Below are 6,682 nucleotides of genomic sequence, written 5' to 3'. Positions count from 1 at the left end.
TACTGGTGGCTTTCAGGCCATTCTCGCTATTTTCAAGAGGGATAGAAGAGGCACAGAAGACGACCCTGCTATATAGGAAGATAACATTGGCATTTACTAAATGAATGATTCACCTGAGATAGGATAGCCCAAAATTTTACCATTTGAATTAGATATTGCTAGCAAGCATTTGTTCATCTTCAGTACAATGACATTCTCCTATTAACCTGGAAACCCAAATTTCATAAGTTTTTAAAATTCTGATACTCATTTTATTCATCCTTATCCTGGTCCTAACTAAGGACTGAAAAAGAAATTTAAAATGGAATTGGGAGTAGAAGAAAGATAATAGAAGATGCAAGCATATTTAGAATTGTAATAGTGTCTTAGTTTTAAAACCTAATTACAATTAGGAAATTAAATTAGTGAAATTAGATTTTAAATTTGGATTTAAAACTTTAATTTCACTTGTCTTGAATGGTACAGGGACTCCTGCTAGAGCTATAATGGACCTTAGAAGAGGAAAGAAATACATTTTCTGGCATATAAGACAGCTTTGTTAGGGAATGCTGAACACACATTTCAAGTTACAAGCAAGATTACTTTACTAGGCTAAGCTTGGCAATTTGCCTAGAAGTTTTATCTATGAAGTTGGCATGTTAGGTTACAATGGAGTTTCTCTTAGCAGCAATTTAACAAAAGTTGAATTAGGTTACATTCTGTGTATGCTCTAATCCTTCAATTCTATTTCCTCATCACATTTTAGCAGGGAGACTGAGGGGGGATGAAACAACAGAAAAACCAATGTCCTCCTGAACTGCCTTGGTTTATTTCTCTGGCCCAAGAAGACACTTTGGTGTCCTTTTAAAATTATAGAATGAATGTTAACTCCTTTGGGGCCCCTACTTTTTAGTTCCCAGCTATTTTTCTTTGGAAGAAGCCTCCAAACAGTAGAGTGTAAAGGTTCCACCACAAATCCGCAAAGCCCTTATCTGCAGAGACATAAGCGCGAAGACTAATTTGCGCCGTTCGAAGCGCTAAGGAAAAACGTGACCCTACCGCAATGGGGGGTTGGTACCTGTGAGACTGAGCCTCCGAATCAGGCTGGTGGAAGGACGTTCTGCTGGGGTAGGGGCGTGTCGGTTATCTGACCGTCTGGTCGTGGCTGGGAGGACCTTCTTGTTTTTGTCCTCCACCAGAAGCAGGTCCAGCGAGGCACCGAACAGTTTGTCCCCAACATAGTCTGCTCCTGCAAGGTGCCATTTGTCTCGGGACTCCGCCTGCCAGTGGCGCAACCACAGTAAGCGCCTGGATGCTACAGAGGAAGATAAAGCTCGGGACGCATACTTAACTGCATCCAGGGTGGCATCCACAGAGAATTGTGTGGCTGCCAACACCTTCAAAATGGCTTGCAGCAGTTGCACCTCCGTGGCCGGTGTTCTGTCCCTCAGCTCTTCCAGCCACAACACTGTGGATCTGTTAAAAAAGGAAGCAGAAGCAGCCGCCCTAATGGCCCAGGTTATTGCCTGAAATGTTTTACGTATCACGGTTTCCGCCTTCTTATCCTCTGGCTTAAGACAGTTTGCAATGTCTCCCATCACCACGGATGAGGCTGAGACTAGAGTGGCAATCGGGTTGTCCACCTCCGGGAGCTGGAGTGCCTGGTCAAAGGTGGGGTTGAGGTTATAGAACCTCCGCTCATTGCCCCCCGGATTGGGGAAAGACCCTGGTTTAACCCACTGGGATTTTAGGACCTCCATGAACATCTCTGGAGTTGGAGTCTCCTCCTTTTTTACCGGGGGTCTATGAAAGGGGCCATTTTTCCTCCCCTTACTGGTGCTAGGTGTGGCAGTGGTCGGCCTGGGTTCTGGAGGGGGATCCAGGTCTGCTGTGTCCCTGGCCTTACGGAGTAGGGAACTAAATAAGGAGGGGGGAAACAGGCCCGTGATGTTGGGGGCCTCTGTAGACTGAGCATTCTCATCCTCAGAGAACCCCACGTCTTTCAGCTCCCCTTCTTCTAAATCTGAGGCTTCGCTGGCAGTGGAGGGAGAAGGGGACCTGTGCTCTCTGGGCACAGAGGCTCTGGGAAGAGTCTGATGATCTCTGGGCTGGTCCCGGGATGATCCCTGTTGTGAGGCCTGGGGTTGGTGCTGCATCCCAGCGGCCATCACTTGAGCTAAGGCCCTGGCTAAAACCTCCTGGAAACTCTCAGGTAACTCTGGGTGTGGCACGACAAAACTGCGGTCCACTAAAGCGTGCCTGATTAAAGTGCGTCGCTGACGTCATCAGCAGCGTGACAACAGCGACCGCGGAGAAAAAAGGGCCCTTTAAAAAGCGCTTTGAAAGCAAGCTGATTCATGTTAAGGTAAGGGTTAGGTTTAGGGTTAGGGTTAGGGTTAGGTTAAGGGTTAGGGTTAGGGTTAGGTTAAGGGTTAGGTTTAGGGTTAGGTTAAGGGTTAGCGTTAGGTTTAGCGTTAGGTTAAGGGTTAGGTTTAGGGTTAGGTTTAGGGTTAGGTTAAGGGTTAGGTTTCGGGGGGTTAGGTTTAGGTGTTAATTTTAGGTTTAGCGCTCAAAGCGTGCTTTTTTCGTTGCGCTGTGATGACGTCAGGTACGCGGTTTCATCAAGCGCGCTTTAGTCGAACGCGGTTTTGTGTTGGAACCAACTCTGGGAGGGCAGGGCGGAGCTCTGGAGGTTGCAGGTGATCCCTTGCCTCTGGTGAACTTGGTGCCAGCCTGGGCCTAGCTGGGCTGGAAACCCTGCAACCAAAGGGATCCCCCCTCGTTTCAGAGGAATGAGCAGGCGAAAGGGGGGGCGGCGAAATGGAGCTATGCCTTCTGCCTGAGCTCCTGAGGGAGCCAGAAGAGGATGCCTGGGCCTCTGCCAGTGCAGGAAGCCTGCGGGGGGAGCGTGACCTAGAAGGCGATGGGCTGATGGTCGCCCTAAATCTCCTAGATGAGGCCCTGGTAGCTCTGCCTCCTTTAGGGTGACTCTCCTTAGTGGATGCCCTGGGGGTGTCCTTCCTGGTGGGGGACCTCCCTCTGGTGGCCTGGGAAGCTCCCCTGGAGGTCCCTTCAGCTGGATCTGGGTCCCCTAGGGATCTCTGCCCAGCACCCCCGCTCCTCGCCGCGTCCACCTTGCACTTACTCTTTTTCCCGCTCATCTCTCCTCTCTCTGCCGGCTCAGCTGCTGACACGAGCCTCCTCAGGCTTCTTCTTCCAGCCGCTGATCCGCCGTTCGAGTGCCAGCCTGCACCGAATTCAGGCCCCTCTGCGGATCCACCGGCATAGTGGGGGGCTGCTCTAGGGCTCTTCTGGACTCCTTGGTGCTTCTTGAGCGCTCCCGGCTACAGTAGATGATTGCCGGTCACGTGCTCAGCCACGTGCTCCAATTCAAAATGGCAGCCGCCGGCCTGCGACCTGAGCCTCTCTGAAGCTGGAGAGTGCTGGGGCGATCCTCTGTGGATCCCCGGTCCTCCAGAGTCCTAATCAGGCGGCTGAAGTGCGAAGGCCTCTCCATGCACTCCGATCAGTGCGGAGGTTTCCTTCCCTCTTGTGCGACCGTCGCTAGCAGCGCTGAGCATGTTGGAGGAGAGATGCAGCGCTGGATCTTCTTGGTGAGATGAAAAATGCTAGAGAAAAACCTACACTAGAAAAACCTCTAGATTTCCAAAGTGAGGGAGAATCAGAAAACACTCCTTCTGGGCTGGAGTCTGAGGTTAATCTGGGGGAGCAAGAGGAGGATCAGAGGCGTGGCTTCAAAAGATTATCCTCAGACTCCAGGGCAAAAGGGCTGGGTTAATACCCAACTGTTACTCCTCCCACACCTCACTCTGGAAACAATGATATAGTGACAATGATCATAGTCCAGGAAAGAGACGAGACAGCAGAAAGAATGGAGGAAAAGTTAGAACAGACAAACCACCAAATATCCAAGAGGACAAGAACATTTCTTTGAAAGACATAAAAATTGGACCACAATGGGATAATCTGGAAGAGGTTTTTGAAAGAGAGAAAGGGGTAGGGGCAGGGGTGGGTTCCTACCGGTTCGCACCGGTTCTTGCGATCCGGTTCGTCAGTGAACCCGGAAGTAATTAACTTCCGGGTTCCTAGCTCCTAGCCCCTGTCGCTGGGTGCCTGCAGGGTTTTTCTTTTTAAAAAACGCCTCTCCGGAGAGGAAGCCCTGTCAAAGCGCACCTTTCCCGCCTCGGCGGCTGCAGGGACCACCCCACCGCTTTACCTTCCTCCTCCTCCTCCTCCCCTTCCGCCCGCAGCAGCAGCAATGGCAGCCGAGCCGGGAAAGGAGCGCTTTGGCAGGGCTGTCAAAGCGCACCTTTCCCCCGTCGGCGGCTGCAGGGACCATCCCGCCGCTTTATTTTCTTCCTCCTCCTCCTCTCCTTCCGCCCGCAGCAGCAGCAATGGCAGCCGAGCCGGGAAAGGAGCGCTTTGGCAGGGCTGTCAAAGCGCACCTTTCCCACGTCGGTGGCTGCAGGGACCATCCCGCCGCTTTATTTTCTTCCTCCTCCTCCTCTCCTTCCGCCCGCAGCAGCAGCAATGGCAGCCGAGCCGGGAAAGGAGCGCTTTGGCAGGGCTGTCAAAGCGCACCTTTCCCGCGTCGGCGGCTGCAGGGACCATCCCGCCGCTTTATTTTCTTCCTCCTCCTCCTCTCCTTCCGCCCGCAGCAGCAGCAATGGCAGCCGAGCCGGGAAAGGAGCGCTTTGGCAGGGCTGTCAAAGCGCACCTTTCCCGCGTCGGCGGCTGCAGGGACCATCTCGCCGCTTTATTTTCTTCCTCCTCCTCCTCTCCTTCCGCCCGCAGCAGCAGCAATGGCAGCCGAGCCGGGAAAGGAGCGCTTTGGCAGGGCTGTCAAAGCGCACCTTTCCCGCGTCGGCGGCTGCAGGGACCATCCCGCCGCTTTATTTTCTTCCTCCTCCTCCTCTCCTTCCGCCCGCAGCAGCAGCAATGGCAGCCGAGCCGGGAAAGGAGCGCTTTGGCAGGGCTGTCAAAGCGCACCTTTCCCGCGTCGGCGGCTGCAGGGACCATCCCGCCGCTTTATTTTCTTCCTCCTCCTCCTCTCCTTCCGCCCGCAGCAGCAGCAATGGCAGCCGAGCCGGGAAAGGAGCGCTTTGGCAGGGCTGTCAAAGCGCACCTTTCCCGCGTCGGCGGCTGCAGGGACCATCCCGCCGCTTTATTTTCTTCCTCCTCCTCCTCTCCTTCCGCCCGCAGCAGCAGCAATGGCAGCCGAGCCGGGAAAGGAGCGCTTTGGCAGGGCTGTCAAAGCGCACCTTTCCCGCGTCGGCGGCTGCAGGGACCATCCCGCCGCTTTATTTTCTTCCTCCTCCTCCTCTCCTTCCGCCCGCAGCAGCAGCAATGGCAGCCGAGCCGGGAAAGGAGCGCTTTGGCAGGGCTGTCAAAGCGCACCTTTCCCGCGTCGGCGGCTGCAGGGACCATCCCGCCGCTTTATTTTCTTCCTCCTCCTCCTCTCCTTCCGCCCGCAGCAGCAGCAATGGTAGCCGAGCCGGGAAAGGAGCACTTTTGCAGGGCTTCCGCCGCGCCCCCAAGGACCGCTGACCTCGCGCTGCCGTTTCTTCTTCTTCCCCGGCCTTCCCAGTTAGCTTGCTTGAAGCTCCGAGGAGGCGGGAGGAGGGTCGCAGGAGTGGAAGTGGGGGGAGGTCTTCCCGGCCGGGAAGAGCTGAGAGGCTGCCGGCCCCTTTCGCAGGAAAGTTAACTTTTCTTGGCGAAATCCTGCCCCCCCCCCCGCGTGGGTGAGCTGTCCTCTTCCCGTAAGCCGCCCGGAGTTACCTGTGTGTGAGGTGGGCTGCCCTATGCATTTGCGTGTATGCGCTGGAAAGAGAGTGAAAAAGAGAGGGAGAAATAATTATATTAATTAGATAGATCAGTCTTTCTCCACCTTGGAGACTTGAAAGTGTGTGGACTTCAACTCCCAGAAAGGGAGTTGGGAGAAAGGGAGAAAGGAGGAGAGAATGAAAGGAAGATGGGGGAAAGAAGAAAGAGGTAAGGAGAGGAGGATGGAAAGGAGAGAAAGAGGGGGAGAGATGGTAGAAAGGGGAAGAGGAAGAGCAGGAGTAGGAGAAAGGTAAGGGAAGAAGGAAGGGGAAGGAGAGGAAGAAGGAGGAAAGTAGAGAAGGGAGGGAGAAAAGAAAGGGAAAATAAGGTGGTGTTATAACAGGAGGAAGGGATGGTAAACAAAGCAACCCAAACTGTATATTATAACCTATTAAACGAAATAATAAATGTATAAGAATGATAAATGTTAAAACACTTGTAACCAAACGACATGCTATATGTGATGATGGGTTTTTTTCTTTTTGTTTTGTTTTGTTTTTATTGTTGTGGGCATGTGTCGTCTATGTAACAAAAAAAATTAAAAAAAATATTTTTATAAAAAGGTGGAGAAACACTGAGATAGATGATAATGAGGGAGGGAGAGGGAGAGAGAGAGAGAGACCATAACTAGATAGACAGATAGGCAGGCAGATAGACGGATGGATAGAGAGAAAGAGAGAGAGATAGGTAGGCAAGCAGATAGATGGATGGAGAAAGAGAGGGGGAAAGAGGGAGAGGGATACCATAACTAGATAGGCAGTCAGTTAGACAGATGGATGGATGGATAGAGAGAGAGAGGATGTATATAATTAAGGTGACCAGACGTCCCTAGCGAGGTCGCGGGCTGGCAGTAACTGCC

This window comes from Thamnophis elegans, chromosome 14 (assembly GCF_009769535.1).
Source record: "Thamnophis elegans isolate rThaEle1 chromosome 14, rThaEle1.pri, whole genome shotgun sequence".
NCBI lineage: Eukaryota > Metazoa > Chordata > Lepidosauria > Squamata > Colubridae > Thamnophis > Thamnophis elegans.
This window is presented reverse-complemented; position numbering follows the sequence as displayed.